Here is a 21,587-nt window from a genome sequence, read left to right as displayed (position 1 = left end):
CCTACATCCCCGAGCAACTGCTGAATAGTCCTCCTTAGTGATGACCCCTCCTTTCCATTGGGAGTAAGCCTCCTTTTTGGCAAGGAGACATTCCCGGATGTTTTTAGTGAGCCACGGAGGCTTATATGCTCTCCTGCCCCCTTTGACCCTCCTGGGGATTACCTTCCCCTGGGCTTGGAGGATCGTCTCCTTAAGGAGCGACCACTCCCCTTGGACACCCGGCTCCCCTCCCGTCTGAGTCTTCAGCGCTTCTCCATGATTTTAGTCCATGATTTTTTGTATCCAGTAGATTGATGAAGTGAAGTTCATAGGCTTGTCTGTGAAGAGTGTTTTGTAATGCCAATTGAAAATTTGAAATAAAAAAAATTTCAAAATGACTTTTTCTGAAACACAAATTTTATTTCAAAATATTTTCTTATAGGAGTTTTTATTGGAACTGACATTTTTTAGACATGTCAATTTCAGTGGAAAAAGTAATTCATGTGAAAATAAAGCAATGCCAACCAATTATTAACACTTTTCTTAATGGAGGATTAAGACTTACTGGTGACTGTATGACACAACTCACAGATGATAGGGTTCAGAAGGTCATCAGCACTACCCACTTCCAGCTGATTGGCTTGTATTACTGGATGCAGATGCCTCTGCCTCCTTCCTGTTTGGGGTATGAATTCTGTACCCATGCTCTTTGTGGGGAAACTGAACTTAATTGTAATTAATCATATGAAATGCAGCATGTGGTATAGGGCCCTTTTATAAAAGTTACAAGGTTTTTTTAAGAGAACAGTGTCTTTGGAGGTTAGTTTAGTTAGAATTTCAGTTTGCAAATGCAATACATAAAATGCTAAGGATTCAAAGGTCCACCACAGGGTAAATTTCCCAGTGGATGAAATTCCTCTTTTTGCAGAGGACCTGTGCCTGGCCTATGCACTTAAGTGTTACAGGCTCCTCTATAAGAGAGCTGGATTTTATTTATTGGGAGGTTTCACTGGGATTCCAGTTTTCTAATCCAATAACGCACAATAGTGTCCTAAAAAAATCCCTTGTATTCCTGAGGGGGCCCATGTTTTCACAAGAGGTAGTTCACCACAGAGATGTTTACTCAAACTACAGTAGAAATCATTAGCAAAAAAATCTAACGTACTTTGTGAACTGCAAAATGGTGCAAAGTTTCAGTAATGAAGTGTAGCAGCACCAAACCTCTTAATTCATTTGAAGCAGAGCTCTGTATCATTTTTCTCTGTGCTTATTTTTCATCCAGCAACATAGAATCTTTACATGCCTATACTGTATATCTTCTCTGCGTAGTGGGAACCCTAATTTGCTTTAAATTGCCAAAGTGCTCATTATGGAATGCTTAGTAGCAAGAGTTTGTACATAATATTTGAAAATCAGCCTTAATTTTTCTCCCCAAGATGAACACTTGGATTTCATAGTAAACATAATCAGAGATTTACAGAAACTCGGTGAACCCTGTTTATTATACTTCCCTGGAATAGCTACAAAAGAGGTCAGAGGTCCAATGTCTTCATGCAGAGACAGATCATGTTCTAGCTGGTACTGAGGAGTTAAAAAACAGTAGGTGATGCTTTAATGAATGGCTTATCATGTGGAACACACCATGTGATAATAGCAGTGCTGGTAAGGAAAGAAGGAAGTAAAAACATAAAGGGTTTAGCTAGGTTTACATTGCTTGAAAGCTTACATTTCAACAGTAGCAGATGAAGGGGGTTTATTAGGAATATGTAGTAAAATCTGCAGCAAGTTGAAAGAAGCTTTGAACTTTTTATTTTAAATGTGCTTTAGAATTGTCTGTACCATGGCATCCCACTCTCTAAAGGGAAACACATATTATATTCTTTTGATTTTATATGTCAATTTTTATCATCATTTTTACTGAAGTGACCTTAATCTAAGAGCTCATTTTGCAATAACAATGATGTCTCATAGATACTTTGCTCCAAACATTAAGCAGAAATTCTATAAAACAAAAAACTTACCATTTTGTTTTGATTACAAAATAATGACAATAAAGAGATGTGCAAGTGTTTTTACATTTTCAATGTGCTTCTTTCAGATTAAACAGTGTGGGGATAGGATGGTTCAACTGTTCCAAAATGAGAGCATTTATAGTATATAGCAGGAACCTGATTAACAACTTACAGTGGTTCTACACTGATGAAACTAATGCAGTAACTCCTGAGGTATTCATATGGTTAATTTCTTATGTGAAAGACAACTCAGCCCCCAAATTCAAATGGCAGTGACTGCTTGCCAGTCTCAATTCTGTGCTTACAATGTGTTGTATAAAACTGTCATTTTGATATCTGGATCTATCTTTACTTACAGACGTGGCAAAAAATGTTTCTTCCACTTTAAGAATAGCTTGTCTGAGTGAAAAATGCTAAGAAGTTCTACTTAGGAACTCATGTTTCCCGCTAATGCAGTATCTGAGGTTTGAAAGAGACATTGCCTTTAATCACCTTTTGCCACCATAAAATGTTTATGGAAGAACAAAGGCCAAGAGATGCTTATACCTCTTATCATGCCACAATGAAGGCACTACCAATTTTTGCCACTATTTAGTGGCAGATATCTGTATACTTATTGCATAAGAGCAAATGCAACCCAGAGCTGTCCATGCTCTCCAACCACCCTGAGCAAGTGCTCTGGGAGCTTGAGGGGCCTGATCCCAGCGGTGCATCTGGAAAGCCAAGAAAGCAGGCTTGAGTGGCTCAAATCTGCACGGGAATTCCTGGGGTGCATAGGACGAGGCTCCTCAAGCCCTAGGGCAACATGTGTCCTATTGTTGCAGAGTATCAACATGTGGGACAATAGGCAACATGGGTTTCACCCAATGAAGCAGGTCAGTTATGCTGGGACACATCCTACCACCCCTGATCTGCTTCATTTGGCAACATCTGCTTCTAGCCTTCAGCCAGATTTTTAAGGTAGATGGACTAAAGTCTGCAAAGGTAGATGGGCTGAAGTCTAAACTTTTTAAGTTTATGGGCTAAAAACTGTTTCAGCAGAGTAGGCTCCCACATTCCATTGAAAATAGTGGGCATTAGGTACCTGAATGGATTAAGGCTTGTGGTTAGCAGAGAGAAAACAAAGCAGGCTAATGGCAAGGGTAAGGTTGAGATTTTAACCCTTTGGAAATCATAGATTTTAGAGACAAATTTCTGATGGCTGCCTTAACCTTGGCCTCTTGTGCATAGCCAGAGTATGGATGCTAAAGTTTTCCATTACAGGATCATGTCTAACAATAAGAAAGACATGTATATGCTAATATAGCAAATAGCTACACTTTTTGTTGAAACATTAAACACTTGTTGATATGCATATATTTACATCTCAAACTATGCTGTGTGGACATAATAGGTGGGAGGCACAAGGAATTGGAGGAGGATGAGTAAGATGATCAGCAACCTTCAGTCAATATCTCCAACCAGTCCCCAGTCACAGAGACACCCAAAACCACTGGCCACTTTTGAAACTAGCAGCCCTAGTGAATGATCCCAAACACCTGATTTGCTCATGGGCTGTAACAGGGGATTGGGAGTTTAGATCATGTTCCCAGCCTCACTGGCCATGTATATGTATAGTATGAAACAGTGGTTCCCCAATTTTTTTGACCACAGACCATTGCCAACCCTCAACATTTTTTGGCAGATCACTATGCTTCTTGGTCAAAAAACTTTAAATTGAAACGGCCAAAAGCGGGGGGCAGGGAGAGACAATGAAAACCATAGGCTTCTCACTATGGTCTTGCAGGTCACCAGTAGTCTGCATAACACAGTTTGGAAACTGCTGGAATAGAGCATTGTTCACTGCACTAAGACATCCTTCTTGTGTTCACTACGTATTAATGGATACCTTCTGTTTGGTTTGCAAGAGGGTACAGAAGCTGAAGAAGGGGCTTGCTTCTTCTCTACTGTTATGTAGTGTCACCAGAATAGCCAGAACAGAACTGGCCCTAACTGTTGCCAATTAAAATGACCTCTTTCGGTGAACTGAAGGAATATCCTTTCTGTCAAATGTTTATCTTGTCTCTATTAAGGCAGTTTAGCTTCTGGAAGTGCCTTTTTCCATTTCTTATCTTGAGTAGACTCCTGCTCATTTACAGAATGTTAAGCTTCTTGTTCAGGTTTAAGTGCTCTCTAACCCTGAGCAAACATACCAAATGATCAGGAAGCAACTCTGCAAATATTGCATATCCTCCAAACCAGACAAAACCTCAGCAACACACACAGCACAATCCTGCATTGAATATGCATTGTAACATCAGACAAAAAATAGAACTGAAAAGTAAACTCACAGCAGTAGTTAAGCTGAGTTTGATCTGATATTATCTGTGTGGTTTTGATTGCTGAGACTTTCAGCTCTTGCTTAGACTAACTTCTATATGAAAGTTTGCTATCCTGTATTATTTCAGAGTTACCTCCCAGGACAAATTATGATAATAACAACTGTTCCTGTTCATACTGGAACTCATAGCCCCTTAGCTGCCACTTACAACATACAATGTGTTATCACATTCTTGTAGAGGAATCAAATCTTAACTTACTTCTCTAAGAAGCCCATCAAAAAGTGAGAAAGAGAAAACCTCCATTTCATTATTTTAAATGCAAATAATAAAATGCCAAAGCAATCTGTGATGTAACTTTAATGAAACTAGTAGGGATCAAGAATGAATTTGGCCCTCTCTTTCACCACAATTTACTAATGTAAGCTATGTAACCACCCAACGTCTCGTATTATATAATGAATGAAATTAAAATGTATACTTAGAAACCTAATGTCTTAATATTTCTTCCCTGTGCTATGGTGCACAGAGAAATTAGATCCTTTATGAGGTAATTGTGATGTGCATTCGTGATTAGACACCTATGCAGTATGGTAATACACATAAATAATAATAATAAATATTCTATGATTTAAAAAAATACTCATCAGAGATGGAGTTCTGCTGTTTCTCAACATGAACTTTCATACAAAGTTCATTTTTACAAATTAGAGATGGCATGTAGGAAAGACAATAGAGAAAATGTAAAATTAACAGAATAAATAGTTGTAATGAATAATTACACTAAAAATGTCAGCGGTGTTTTTATGACATGGGGTACAGTTTTGCTCAAATGACTGAGGACCTGGGTACAATAAAATTCCTCATGTTACTTACAATAGATGAGTCTAATTCCCTTATTACTCTGCTTATCTGTTTATTGAGATAATTATCTGACACCTGCCAGTAGCAGATTGTTCTGACGGATTTTTATTGGCTGAGATCAATTTGTTATTCACCATCTGTCCAGCTAAAGGTGGTTTGCAGGTCAACAGGCTGGTGAGCTCTGGAAGATCTTAAAATGATGTTGAGTAATGTCTTTTCTAGAATAATTCGATCTTAATCTCATGCAAAGTACATGGTAGGATGAAAACTAGCATTTTGGAAAATGTTGAATGAGAATATAGGTCTGAGTAAAAAATCTGTCCATTGTTTTGTTCATGTTCACCTATTCTATATAAGGTTTCCAAAACTACTCTCATACAGTGGTAACCTGGAATATTATAATAAGTGTCTCAAAAGAATGGAGTAACAATGGTTTCCATCAATGGCCATACATTCCTAACTTCCACCACTTTAAGTGTTATTAAAATGGGGATAATCTTTTTTTTCTGAATAGAGGGAGGGAACTGAAAATCTCATTGCCACTATATTATATTGTAAGTCCATGGAGTGATTGGCTTGCAGTATGTCAGAGTGCAAAGCGGTGGTCCTTCTACTTGCTGCCCCATGTTTGAATTTATTGGTATTATCATGCTTCCTAGTATAAAATGTTTCAGGTAATGCTTCATGATACTACATTCAAGCACATATATGGAAGAAGAGTCAACACAATACCCATTCTTTTTGTGCATTACCATCTCTAGTCGATGCCTTTGTGGATCCTGACAACCAAAACTCTAAACAATAGGTCAATGGTATTTTTGCTTAATTGCTATTGCTTAGGAAGCTTGTTGGGTAGCCTACAATTCCCAGGGCCTCTGGAAATGTTAGCCCAATAGACCAGATAAGTGCAGCATGGCTATTGAAAAAGTGCTCCCTTAGATGGTCTTTCTCACTTTCCCCTCAGTTATTTGGCTGTAAATTTTACATTTATTTTTCTCCTGAAGCACATTCCCATTTCAAAATGGGAATAAATACAGGGTATGTACAAACATTACATTTAGATTCATCTAACTAAGCTAAGGGCAATCTAAATGGCTAAGTGTGCAAATGATCACAGAGTGTAGGTCACCCTAAAAATAGTGCATCTGATCTAAAATTAGTTCTTGTCTGACATGTTAGCAGAGATGCCCAATCTAAAATGAGTTAAGGCAGCCAAATGAATGCCTGTAAGCATATCCAGAATTGCACTCTCCACAGCCCTGGGGCTGTGCTGTTTTAACTGCTCCCCCCAGACATGACTGGGCTATTTTTACCTTCTTCTGCCCGACCAGGAGACCCCTTGTAGACCTGCCAGCCCTTCTGCCAGCACCCTCCCCATCCCATCATCCCTTGCCCCTGCCTCAGATCCTGTAAGGCCCTCCCCCCACACCTTACCTCCAGCTGCCCACCAAAACACCTGCATGAGGTAGAGCCCAACTCAAGAGTAGAGGACTCAAACTAAACTGCCCAACATGAGCTGCGTCTTTTGAATGCTGGTTCATACCCACAGTGTGTCAAGTTGGTGTTTAAAAATATGAAATGATCATGCAAATTATAACAAAGTAAAAGAAGCACTGAATTAATTTCCTTATACCGTTAGACATGCTTGGGGCAGTAGAGAGTTTATGCAGGGTAGAATGGAGGGAGAAGGGAGACTGTTCATAGCTAGACTGAAGAGAGGCCAGTCAGCAAGTAGGAAAGTTACAGCAGTGTCTGAGAGTTTTTTTCTTCTACTAGGTACCATTTTGATTACCCAGCAGCTCAGAATCGATTATGGAAACAGTGTAAAACTATTTTCCCCACGAACTTACAGGATGCATTTTCTGTGTTCTGTGTCTCAGGACATGCAGAACAGTATCTAATTAATAGCCCAAACTTCAAGTTTCAACATGAAACAGGGAAGTTTCACTTAGTTTTGTTGTGAAAATAACATCCAGATGTAAGCAGTTTTCATACTAAATGAAGGGTTCAGAGAGGTCTTGTTCATGCTCCTATTTATATTTCTACTCTGGGTCAGAATGGGTGGTGTAGATAGAAAATGTCATAGAATTCCACTGAAATATGCCTGCAGTTTCAGGCAAGTGTCACACATTCAACTTAACACTTACTAAGTGCAGTTAAAAAGTGGGCAAATGCACATTCAAGCAGTTTAGTTCATGTTAAGTGCTATTGTGGTGTTACAAAATTGTTCCCTTTTAGGAGAGGATTATCTCAAGATTATATCAGGTCTTATCTGCATGTTGGACTGCTCTGCAGAGGTAGTATGAGGACTGAGTGTCCTCCAGCATCTTAGGATACCCACCAACTCTCCTGCCATGGGGTCATTTATCCCCTACCTGAACTCTTCTGCTCTTCTGGCTGAGGGGGGTGGGAGCAGGGGGTTGGTGCTTGGAACACCAGCGACAACTTTACATGCCATATTTTGCTGGCATCACCCTGAGATGTGCCACAGACCACTGAGGCCTAGCTTTTCTGTGGTGTGACATCAGTCCTGCGAGAAATGACAACATTAAAAAGCTTGTCCACTTTAAATGCAGTGGTATGTCCTTATCAATACTTTCTTGCTTGTCTTCCAGGAAGGCCTTAAATTGGAATTGCAGAATGATTCTTGACCACAATGCAATCTGGAGTGAAGAGAAACTAATTGGGCCTACTGGGGACGGGGTTGGGAGAAGAAGGAATGGCCTACCCGCATGGTGCGCTGGGATGCCACTCCCCATTCCTCTAGCAGCAAAGCTTAATCACTGCATGTTCAAGCATGAACATGCATCTGATCCTGACATGTGAGACATACTAACTTTAATATGTTACAACATTCCAATGATTTGCAATTATTGCAGCCGGGTAGAGACACTATACTTCTACTGGTATAAGCGATTGGAAACTGAGTCTATACCTGAAGCAGAACAGAAGTTTTGCACATACGTACTGGTTTAAAAATGGTAGAATCGGGTCTAATATTTGCTCTCCCCTTCCTCCCTTCAAAGGGCGACTTGTGTGTCTAGTTTGCTACCAATATAAAGTGTGTGGCTTACAGAAAACCACCTAACTTAGATCGATTCCACTTTGGGCTTTTTGAATGTCTGTACCTAGCCTGTGGGTGAATATATCAGTACCTGCTCAGAAGGCATTTATAAACTGCAGATTGCAAGATTGGTCTTACAATCCCAGACATTTCAGAGATGGTCAAAAATATTTAATGAAGCAAGTATCTCACAAATGCCTTTTCCTTCACATTGAAAAGTTTTGTAGGTATGGTAATTCTGACAACATTTTTGATGGAAACATTTTGGAACATGTTCAAATCGCAACATAGTGTATACTTTTGACTCATTTCATTTTGAGTTTTATATTGTATTTTGAAATATTACAACACACTAACATGCTTATAATATTTTATATCTTGAACTTTACTTGTTATAGTATTATTGTTGAAATGAATGGGTTCAATATAATTGTTTTCACGTTTCTGCACCAAGTATTTTTTCTTTTTTTTTTTAAACTGGATTTTGATTTTTTTTCCAGATGCCAAATGAAAACAAATGTTGACATGGTAGAATTTTATGTGATATTTTGATTATCTAACTAGTTGTAGCCAATACTGATTATACTTAAATTACTGTTGATGGATTTTCGATTTGACATTAACTGATCTGAATTTTTTTCTAGGAGTTATTCTTTCATACAATCTGCAAATTTAGGATGATGCCACTGATTAAAATTTCATTGACAAAATACTCCCCAGTTTTTTGATCAAATATTTTCAATCCTTTTTTTGACATGGTGACATCTATCATGCCAGAAACACCACTGTCACCACTTGATGCCATTTGTCCATCTGATACTATTTGTCCATCAAGTTACTATTTTGAGTCCAGTTCCTTCAATGTGTTGTTTTAACTGCCAGTTTTCCAGGAGAGAAAGACAAGTCAGTAACTGCCAAAGCCTTCAGATGAAACCAACTTTATTTACATGTTCTCAAGCTGCCAGAGGCATAGACAATTTATTGCAGAAATGACCCATAAATGATAGCACCAGATTACACAGGAGATTCCTTTTTCCATGGAAAATTATGTGACAATGCTTGTGTTATGAAACCTTCCTAGTTACTGTGGATCATTTACTGATAATGGTGCTCAAGGTCTCTATTACAGTCATTTATGTCAGTGCAGGTTTATTTTGCAACCTTACTGATTTCAGTGGAAATGTTGGAACAAGATATTCTTGTTAACTGCAAGCCGGAGACACAATAAACAGATTCTTCCATGACACTAAAGTGTATTGTGAGGATCTGTACTAAGGATTCACATATATGCAGAAATTTTGAATGCCAAAATCCTTCTGTGTTTACTGAAAAGAGAGTTATTACATATATATTACACAATAGCCAGTTTTTGAAGTTTAATATCTCATCCATTTTGAAGAAAAGAAAATATTGTCTTCAGAGCCCAATTCTATAAGTAAGTATGACAAGAACACTCCTACCTTTGGCAGTCTATTTAATTTGAAATGGTTTAAATATAGTGAATACTGTACCTCCAAAACTGAACATCACATGTGGTATCAGGTGAATTATTATACATTTTTAAGTTTGAAATATAGGGAGAAACTGATTTGAATAGAAATATTGACATAGAAACCCTAAACTATTGCCTACAATATTGGCACTAAAGGATGCAAATTCAAACCATCACTACAAAAGTTTCTGAAAATAAATTATTGCTGAACACATGTCTGTGTACTATTTGGAATAATACTACTGTTGTCAATTTGATATTTATAATTGTATGGATGCATGATGTATTTGAAACTCAAGAACTTTTCAACAGTCACCAAGTATGATGATTGTTACTCATTATCAGTTTGAATAACTTATTTTAGTGGAAGTAACTATTTTCCTGAAAGTTTAACAGATGACCAGAGCCCAGAGGAAGGCTTCCACGTTAGTAGCTACTTTTTATGGAGGTAGATTAGAACAGAGAGTGAAATAACCTAAAGCTAATATTTTTTAAATGTATGTAAATTGACATCAAAATCCACTATTTGAACCCACTATTTGTCTGTTTATTTAGGATTTAGGGATTCAATGGGTGCATCTACACATGATTTAAGTGTGATTAAATTTAATGCACATTAAGAGATTTTGGCAGGTGTCTATATGTGCAAGGACTTGGCACTAAAGTTAATGTACTTTGCTAAAGTTACTGCCAAGCCCCTGCAGCCCTGCCCTGAGCCCCTAGTGGCTGGGCAGATCCAGCACTAAAGTTACTGCTACCTTGTGTCTATACATGCATTAATGCACTTTGACTAATCACACTTAAATTTGATACTTGAACTTGCAGGTATCAAATTTAGGTGGGATTAACCTAATAGTGTCATTTTAATTCACATTAAGAGTGTGCACATGTAGCTATGTGCCCATAATGTGCATTAAATTAGGCTAATATGCATTAATACGTCTCATGTAGGTGTGCCCAGTGTGGATAAGATTTTATTCTAGGTGCTTAACATCCATTGTTCTTGGCTAAAGGGAGAAGTAGGGTCAAAAGTCTGCTCAAAATCTTTCTGCTCATTTACCATAACTCTCTCCAATTCCTGCATATCAACTTAATTTCATTTCAGTTTCCAGTTTGAGATGCACTGCAGGGATCTCTTTCCCAGGCAAAAGGCAATATGAGGTGAGAAGAAGAGCATGCTGCCAGCACAGGTATAGGCCTGCATAATGGAGCTGTGACACCCTGAATGAGGCTTTTCATTTTAACAACTTTTCGAGTGTGGAGTGAAAGACATAATGCAGATGGCATAATTGAAGTGGGAGAATGAAACATTAAGCATGCACAGAAGGGATTAGAGAGGAAGACTTTGGGGGTTATTTAATTTTGGCTCAGTTGTTATCTAACAATTTTGTCTGAAAAAATTGCTAAAGCTCCTGGCAAGACCAGGGAAACTAAGGAAGATTATTACCTGCCTAGGCGTGTGTAAAACACTGTAAAACTATCAGACTTAAGAAAATGTATTTTTATTATGTGATATCATATTCTACAAAATGTCTTTCCTTCCGCAGCTCTCATAGGTCCTCTTTCTTCATTTTTATAGACTTGTCAATTCTGGGAATCATCTAATCATGATGAGGATTTAAGGTATGTATATGTATTGTACTGTATGCTAATAATTAATGAACACTTTGTTTCAAAGATCTTCTCTCTGAAGCTCTGCATTTCAAAAAGCGGAGGCTTAACATAAAAAAGATGCTAGCCCTCATATTTAACACCTAATGAAATTACCGAGGAGAGATCAGTAATGACTTCTAATGTTATCAGATCTCGCAGATGACACAAGTATGGTGAACAAAGGAGAAGATCTTTAAAATGCAGTGAGGTCTTATTAATTGAGATAGGAAATATAAGAGTGTAGAAATATAAAAGACTATCAGTGTTTTCCTTTATGGTTCACCAGTTAAGGTTTCAGTATTTTGTAGAACTGAAAAGCTAGTGGAGGCCCCAAGCCAATGTGGGTCAATGATAATTTTGTCAAAGTGGAATCTAATACTGCAGGATCTGATCAAAAGTCTATACATTGTGGGACTTTTTTTTCTACTTAGGTACCCCTAACATGTATTTAGTGGTGCACACAACAGCATAAATATTCCTAATGAATGTACTATATTTGTGGCATTAGTTACCTACAAGAACTTCATGAAGAAAACATATGAGGATAGGAAATAGTCACTCTTTATTCCTGTCAGTAGATTTTGCCTTTGACTCTCCTGATCAATATCAGCCCTGCATTGGTTACTATGGGAATGAGGCTTTCCTTCACTCGATAAACCCCAAGTTCCTTTTTTTACAAAGGTGAGCAAAATACTTTTAAAAGAAGGTTTTATCTGTTTTATGCCTTGAGGGACTCTGCAGCCATCACTTTAAAGGTACTTGGACACTTTGAAATGCAGAATATTATGATCTAGCTTTGGGCAAGTAAAGACTTAAAACCATTTGTTTACCCCAGAAATCAATGTCAAATTCATGTAGAAATCTATACGCTCTGTGTGCATGCTCTGTGTGTGTATGTGTGTGCGTGCATCTGTGTGTATGTGAGGGGGGAGAAGACTGAAAGGTTATGTCTATATGCGTGCATATAGTATATGGAGATACAGACACATACAACTCAATATAATTTGAGTTACTTTTAAGGCTTGCAAACAAGATGCTGTATTAAAAAATTTACAACAAAATCTTGGGCTCAGCTTCTAGGAAATATTAATTTACCTCTATAATGATATGAGCTTTGCTAATTGGAATATTGGGACAAGAACTATCCAGCTTTCAGGTATCATCCATGAATATTTCATAAATGATACCTGAAAGCAGGATATCAGGATATTGATTTTATTCTGTTTCAACTAAAAAATGTGTGTGTGTGTGTGTGTATCTGTAAACAGACACACACCTACGTGCTTGCTTACAATGCATATGTTTTTGTGTGGGGTATTATGTAGCAGTTATTTCCTGACTGAAATATGGCTTTAAATGGAAACTGTTAACTGTACAAAATTGCAACTGTGCTTTTGCATTCTGTGACTCCTATAATGCTGGATGTGTGGAAGCCTCTTTTGCTTCTCTGCTTCAAGGGAAGCAGGGTACTGTTTGCAGAATTCCCATCCAAGAAGTTGCTGCCATCTATGGCCCGTTGGCTGCCTTTTTGTACATAGAATCTGAGAGGATTTGGCCCAGTGCCTATTAATGGTTAACAAAGTATCCCCATTTTTTCCTCTCTGTTGGCTCATTTCTATATTTCTTGGTTTCTATCACATACTAGAATTAGAAGTAGCCGAAGAGGCTGTCCTGATGGTATCTGCAACCTGAAAGCAACTGGAAAGCTCATGAGAAAAATAGCTTGGACAAATTCATGCCCAGTTCATGGCCATATATAGAGAGTACATAAGAAGCAAGATAATGAAGAGTGTCTGGCTGTAGCAGAATCCTGGGAAGAATTAAACAGGGCAAGTTAAGATATCCTCGCCTCTGTAACCACCCTCCACTTACGACATCTGCCTTTGGCCATTAACATTTACTTGAACTGCACACTGATTCTGCACACCTAAATGACCACAACTGTGGGAAACTAATTAATTGAGAAGAAAAAGGTATTCCCTTTTGGATTTAGATTTAGCCACAATGACTGAGGCATTTGTGAGTTCCAAGACTGCTTGTTGTAACAGTCTCTTCACAAAGCCTTTAATAAAATCACACACACTCAGAATAAGGCAATCCATATGCTCAGTAGCAAAAGGAGACAAACATCCATTACCTCACTTTTCTCACTCTGTGTTTTTTTCCGATTGAAAAAAAAATGTCAAATTCAAGTTCTCAGGCCTTATCATCAATGATTTAAAATAGGGTGGGTCAACATAAGCAGAGGCAGCAACTCAGTTTATATTATTATGGCCTCCCATGGTACTTACTTTACATACTTGCAGTGGGCAAACTTATAAATGGAGCTCAATACATGGAGGAGATGGGTCTTTTTTTATGACTGGAGGACCATGAAGCAATAAGTCACATCCAGAGACAGCAGAATGACTTCCAGAGAGACTGCAAAGTGTAACAGCTGCTGAACAACATGTAAAGCCCATTCATATCTCATAGTCCTTCCACAATACCACCACCAACAAGCAAAAAGAGTCTCTAACCCTACTGACTAAGGAAGGGGAAAAATAAATACATATTGACTTCCCTCTGAAATTTTGGAGAGCAAAAGAATACCATTATGATGGCTACAAGATAAAAGCCTAGATACCAAAAAAAGATTTATTAGTGAAGACAAGGAATTCTTTAAAGTATCCTAACTTCTTTTGAAACACCCCAGACATGTTCTAAAGGAATTCAGAACTGAAGTTGGAAGAGTTTATGCAAACCCACTTGGCAAGCAAGCTCACTTTTGTTTCACAGTTTGCCAAACTAATAGGGGCAGAGAGAGTGCTTAATCAAAGTCAATATTGGCTTGCTGACTCTCAAGAAACAATCTAAAAGTGCTTTGGGGGCTCTTTCCATGTTCATTCTCTCTTCCTGTTTCTCTTGTTGTTTCTAATGATAGGAGAAGAAACACTTAAATGTCTCGGGCCAATTCCCTTTTTCTGCTGAAATCTCAGCTTAAACACTTATCAGGCAAAAAGTCATATTTAGAATGAGATCATGACACAAGGATCTTCTGAAAAAATGTTTTTCATGGCTCAGCAGCCCCACTGGATCCTGCATTTAGAGCAGTCTGAAGTGTTCAAGTGACTCAGCAACTCAGTGGTGGGTAATTTACAGCTCTCTCTTCGTTCCAAGCCTAACTGTTAGCTTGCAAGCTAAAGTGCTTCTCTGTCAAGCTTTGCTGAATGCAAATGCAGTGATCCCAGCTCAGGGCAGCAGATGGAAGAGTCAGAACTAAAAGAAGAAACCAACTGCTTCGATTCAAGAAGAGGATGTGGATGCTGAGGGGCTTATTCTATTCTCACGTGCAGATCAAGGGTAACTCCACTTATGTGAATGGAGTTACCCCTGGGATGAGCCCCTGCTTTGAGAAGACAAAGGTCAAGATGAAACTTTGCTCACAGGGTAATAGGTAAACCTATAAACAAACCAAAATTCAAGTATATGTAAATGCTATTTTGAAGATTGGAAATCTTAGACACAGCTAACAATTCTTTCCTGCTGAACTGGAGTCCTTTTTCCTGTCAAAATAAGACCTGTATAAAAATAGAACTCGATTTCCTGGAAGAGCTTACTACAGATAGTCCAGGTTCATGGTTAGAAACCAACTAATTGCTTAGGTGTCCATGGCAGAGAACCAACTGACACAAAAGCCTGATTCTTGACCTTTACAATAAGTGGCACTTCTCCATTTATCCTATTAGCACTTACTTCAAGGAGCAAATTACAACTGAATATGAGTGCGAGTAACAGAACCTGGCCCAAAACTAGAATGTAAAATAATGATTTGAAAAGCAAGTGTTATTTCTGCTTCTTCCCCAGTCTTTGCAAACTAGGAACTTCTCTCCTATTAAAGAAAACTGAATGAGAAGGCTAATTACTGAAATTGCTCTGTCAAAGACATAATTTCCATCCTTTGGTTCTTCTTAAGTCAGTTTCTGCAGAGGTCAGGGGAAGCCATGTAAAGGTCCATGATGGTTTTGCCTGAGTAAAGACTGAAGATTTGGACCAAGGATCATCTCATGCTAATACAATCTGCTTTATTTTGGAAGTAAAATGTGTATGTAATTAGTTTTAATTTGAGTATAAATTTTCCTTCTTGAAGTAAAATACTAAACCCTAGTTATATTGGAAAAGCATGTAGCATAAAAAGAGGCCACATACACAGTTAAAATATTGGGCATAAAAATACTAATTAAGATAAAACATTATACCAGAATACCTACAATAAACACAAATTAATAAACCAATCAGCAATATGAGCACCTTCAGGAAAATTATGGCACGCATCATATAATCTTGCAGAGATAACTAAGGAATGTCTAATGTGAATTTCTTTTAATGGACCAGTTAATTTTTGGCATCTCTGGGGAAAGCCTGTGTAAAGGTGTCCTGTAAAAATGCACATATAGTTCCTGAGAGCCAGTGTTCCTAGCCTTAGTTGAAGCAGGAAACCTTTTTATTTCCTATGTGCTCAGCAATGTCTTGGTTCAAAGATGTTGCTAGAAGAGGACCCCTGTCCATCACATAATGATATGTGTCTGATCTACAGCGGGCGATATGGCAAATAAATTAACGAGAAAAGAGGACTTTATGATTCCAAGAGTGTGGATGTTAAAGAATATTAAATATCTCTAAAATATTACCTAGGACAGATTTTTCGATAGCTAAGACAATATAAAAATGAATCTCTCATGATTTGGGGAGATCAGTGGACAATAAGCTAGAGGACAAATTTGCACCACAATAGTTACTCTGCACTGACTTGTTTAGTTGTTCCTGGTTCACAGTAACTGTGAGGTAGTTTTCAAAGCTGTTTCAGAAAGGTGCTCTTAATATGCTACAATTTAATACTCCAGCTTGCTTACACTAACTACCTCCTGTAGATAAGCCCTAGCTGACTCTAATAGGAATGGATTCCTACCTATCCAAGGATATTTCCCAATTCTAGCTCAATGATTCAGGAAATAAGAGACTTTTATGTATAAAGAGTAGAGAGCCGGTAAGTGGTACCAGACAGTATCTTTGCAATCCTGCTGTCCTCATAAATGTGACTCATGTCTTGGGAGTTTCCTGAAGTGATGCGTAGGCATGTGTCTTGGGCAATGAAAGCAGCTCCTAGCCTTCAAAACGTCTGCAAGGTGATCTGTGTATGACTCCCCTTTGGTAAGATGTTTAAAAATAAAATGTGAGACAATACGAAGGAGCTTGCAATTGGAAGTTCTTCTTCCTTCACATGCTTAAAATCCAGAAATTTGGTGGGAAATTATGAACAGCAATATCGCTCACCTGAGGATCAGATCTAGTGGCAAGATAAGGTAATGATTAGGCAAAGCAATTAGGAAAAAAAATAACAGTATTTATAGGGAACACAAATGATTTTCTCTTGGGTTTTGACCTCTTCTAAAGAGGTCAAAACTTTGGAAAATCAAGGTCACCTCAAACAAGACGTGTTACAGCCGTGGTTACAAGCACAGGACTATGCACAAGGATCTTTTACTTTAATGTTTTTCCCCCTACTTTTTTTAGACAGAATAACTAGGAGGACAAAAAAAATTGCTCAGTCTTTATTAGATTTGTTCTCTTGACTTTCACTTGAGGACTCCTGCAACATTGATTGACCTGGTTAGCATGGAAAGTCAAACTGATAGTGTGATTGCATTCTATGTGCTTTCTATTCGTGGGGACTCCAAAAGTGACTTTGGTACCTAGTCAGATGGGACTCATCTTTGGAAATTCTATTTTCTTTTCCTAGTATATGTTAATTAAAAATCTAAATTATGTCCACTTCAGTTCTCTACCTTGGAGCGTTACTGTAGAAAGGTAACATATAGACAGATCTTAAGAAAAAATGTTTTCTTATTCAGCTTCCACTTGCATTTTTACTAAATAAAGAAAGTAGTTAGCAAATCATAGCTAATTTTTACTTGGTCTTGGATGCATGGTGGTCTCTGTAATAAGTACCTGGACCTAGGGAGACTACATCCATGTATTTGAAACTGGACTCTGGCACACTCCTTGAGATATATAGTCTCTGTCTTCATTGTTTTTCTTTATCTTAAATCTGGTCCAAATTCTCCCTTAACTAACAAGGAGCATATCTCATTGAAATTAATGAGAGAAATAGAAAAGGAAAAGTTGGCTAACTATTTGTAGGTTAAAAAATATCTTATGTAGTTTAGCAGTGTCGCAGAGCACTTGGGTACCCTGTGACTGAGAGCAGAAAACAGCTCGGGAGAGACCCCCAGTGGCAAGAAGGGGGAGGCTCAGCTGTCAGTCACCAGGGCAACTGGAGGCACAGGTGCTGGTTCCTAGGACAACTGGTGGAGCCAGCTGACAGGAAGGGGCAGGGCTTGGCTCTTCTTAAGCCCCAGGCATGAGGCCAGGAGGGCAGTTCCTCTCTGGCAGCCAAGAGAGGGCGCAGCATTTGGGGTGCATTGGCCCCAGCCCCAGAGCAAGGGGGCCATGAGAAGCCCCAGAGCAAGGGGGGCAGTGAGGAGCCCAGAGAGAGGGCTGCGAGGAGTGAGAAGTCCCAGAGTAAGGGGCGGGGGGCAGTGAGAAACCCCAAGGAGGTAAAGGAGAGGGCCAAGTCACAACAGGGCCCAGGTCAAAAACTACGTCAGTACCACGCAGCTTGGGCTGTGGTGTCGGGCTGGAAAAGGAGCTGCAGATAGTGCCCCCTGGCACTGGGGTGCATAAAGTGGGCAGCTTCCCGCTAATTACATAAGTCAATTAATCAATTAAGATCAAGGCATGGCAGGCGAGTAAGCAGGCGCTTGGCCCATAACAGGAAGGCGGAGTCACCAATAGAAAGGCTCCAGTAGAGATACTTCTGTCACAAACAGATAAACTGACCATCTTGAATTTCAAAGCTACTGAGATTATTAAGACCGTACCTTATTTATATTGACATTAACCTGCTTCTTTCAAAGCAAAGAATGATTCATTTGTTCAACCACTTCAAAGAAACAACAATAATGATAAAAATCACCTAAATATTTCTCTTCTGTAAATGTTTCAATTCTGTTTACTTAGGGAATTATGGTAAAGTTCAAGTTAGCCTAAATGTTTCGAGGATATATTTATACAGTTACCCTTTTCTACTATGAGTGTTTTTGAGATATCATAGAGAAGAGCCCCAGGCTGCCCACAGTCAACATAAGGGGGAAGAGAAGCAGTTTGCCGGAGGTGTTGTGGTTGGGGACCCATTACGTTGGACTAACACCTGGTTGCTGGAACATCCCCTTGTGGCTGGAATGGCACCTTGTAGCCATGGGCACCTGGATGTAAGATACAGTATCTTCAAATGAGTGTAGTACTCACACTTAGGGAAAGAAAACATCTTTTTTTCATATAAGCTAAGGGTATCTAAAGCTAAGTTTCCAGAAGTAATGAATCTTTGCATTGTCATAGAAATTTGTAGGGGACATATTAATGGGGTAAATGAGGTTATCTCTGGGAGGCAAAAAAGGCATAAGAGGAGCCCTCAAATTCTAAGGGAGATAGAAAAGTTGTTGTGGGGGGTGAAACAAAGATACTTCAGCATAAACACAGTATTGAAGTTTTTTTCAGGGTTGTTAAAAGGTATTTTGTGCATTCCATGGACTTTTAGATTATTTTATCTGCACTTCTAAGAAATAATTAACTTACATATTATCTTAATACAAACACAGAACTGTCCGATGACTGCAGAGGCATGCAGCATATGAAGATTGTCTCATAACAACTTTGATGAGTACAATCATGTTTTGCTTTAAAACATTTTACTGCACATTAACAAAATACCATGGCTGTGGCAATCCAGCCTCTGCTATAGTGACCTTAGCAGATTGTAGTCTTATGCAAGTGTCCTGCTTGAATGAAGAGTAAATTTCATTTAGCTGAGGCTGGCAAACAGGACCCTTTGCACCATTCTGTGCCCACTCAGTTTAAAAATGATTCATCTTTGTGTTGTTTCCAAGGTTTCCATGGTGAATATGTGCACATGCAACTGATTTGGATTTTGTTTCCTAATGAGTTGGATCTTCTTCCATGTAAAATAAACCCTTAGTATGCATATTTCTTTCATAATTAATTGTTAATAAAAAATAATAATTATTTTTTACGAAGACATTCAAAACAGTTAAGAGTATGAACTTGAGCAGTGGTCAGCTATTTTTATAGTGAGTCAGTAAAACAGGAGGTGAAATGTTCAGACTCCATTCTGGTGGCTCAGGGAGGGAAATGGGTGTGTTTTGAAGTATGCAATTGCCAAAAGTTTGTCTGCAAAAATGTTTCAGAAACAGACAAGGCAAACTGGCCCAGATTTCACAAGAGTGATTTCTAAATGTGGGTATTCTAGTTAAGCAACACCTCTGAGAGCAGACAAAACCTTCGCTAATTAGGACTACAGGACAGAAAAGCCATCATGTCCAGTCCTCTGAGTTCTTGGTAAGCAGTTGTCCAAAAGGGTCAGAAATAGGCAGGCCACAACAGTGTGAAGCTCGGTACAGGCTAAATGACCCTACTTCTTGTCCAGTGAGGAACTCCATGTGTCATCATTAGACTGCTTCCAGAACCCAATCTGGCATGTTTAAAAATATCTCTAGTTTCTCTACAATTCATTTCAGTTTACAGCATAGACATAACCTTAGATTGTAAACTCTTCAGAACAGAGTTCTTGATTTGACTATACAACATCTATTATACATCTGGTGCTTAAAAGGCTCCTGTTCAACTCTGGTAGTTGTAAGTGGAAGGATTCCCATCAAATTCAATGAAAGTTAGGTCAGATTCTATATAATTTATAGTAATAGTATTTAATACCCCTTTTGTAATGGTTTGTTTCCATAGAACTCCAATAAAGTTACAACTGTTAAAGGAGACTACTACTTCCCATTTGTTGATTGGTTCGTGGTTTGCTTCCGAATAAATGCAAGTATCACAAAGCTCTGTGCTGCAAGCAGCTTTCTTTTCATGATGCTGAAGCAGAATCAGATGTGTGGATTGGATGCATACAAATGTTTTGTCGCATTCCCAGTCTCAAACAGCTAGAGTAGCTGAACATTTCATTCTTTTCCTCGTCTGAGAAACATGTACTGCTTATTATAAAAGGTTTAGGGATGGCATACTGTGTAATAGCTTAGATGAGTGAAAACAAATTTAAATATAAGAAATGTGCTGGCTTATTTTTTGCATGTTGTAAATACTCTTAGAAACAGTATGGGGCCTTATTAAGGTTGAACCTTAGGTCTTTCAACTTCCTTGAGAAAAGAGAACAAATGGTAAATGCATGAGAAAATAAGTAACCTCTGTGATTTCCCACTTCAGTTCAAGCCCAGATATTTTTGTCAGTTGTTAATTACAGTCATATTTCTCTAACACCTTTAAAAAAGACACAGCAAGCAAAAGATTTCCAGGAGAGAGGCTGCACCAGCTCAGAAAAGTTCAGATTTCTCCAAACATGGTAACCCACTGGGTAGAGAAGATTTTGTGCTTCCTGCAGACCACATTCCCAATGCTCAGCTGAGAAGTTTTGATTATTTTCCAAACTCTCATGGAAATGAATTGGACTAGTTACTTTAAAAAGAGACCACCGTTGTGCTACAACATAATCCACTTGTTTTTTTTTCTTGTTTGTGTTTTTACTTTTATTGATAGATGTTGATCCATGTAAGTAACTTCAAAATGTTACTTGAAAATCCAAACACCTACAAAGAGGACAGTTAAATAGAGTAGTCATTGTTTGCTGATGGCTTCAACATAGTGATGTTGTAATTACAACAGATGTTTCCTGTACCTGAAATAAGAAATAACTGAAATGTCTTTGATACCAGAGTACATGAAACTATTTGAAATCGTTTATTTTAATGATGACCTTTTTGCCACCCCTTGTAATGAGTGTGTTATGAACACAGAACTATCACTGCATACACTGTATACTTTCACTTATGTATGTGGGAAAGAAAGCAGGCAATATAGAGGATTAAAATATGAAATTCTGACATTTCTTCATTATATAAGTGCATGTCCTATTTCTTTGTGATACAGAAAGAAATTGATTGTCTATGGCAGTTTTCAACCTTTTTTAACAAGTGTATTCCTTTTGTCTCAAAGTTTCAGCTCATGTACCCCTTTTTATTTTTTTCTTGTTTTTAGCAGGGGTGGGGGCAGACCGAGGTCCCTGCAGTGAGGGAGGGAGT

The sequence above is a fragment of the Gavialis gangeticus genome, unplaced genomic scaffold (genome assembly GCF_001723915.1).
Source record: "Gavialis gangeticus isolate Ggan-Ray unplaced genomic scaffold, GavGan_comp1, whole genome shotgun sequence".
Taxonomy (NCBI): Eukaryota; Metazoa; Chordata; order Crocodylia; family Gavialidae; genus Gavialis; species Gavialis gangeticus.
The sequence above is the reverse complement of the archived record's forward strand: the minus strand, read 5'-3'. Positions refer to the sequence as shown.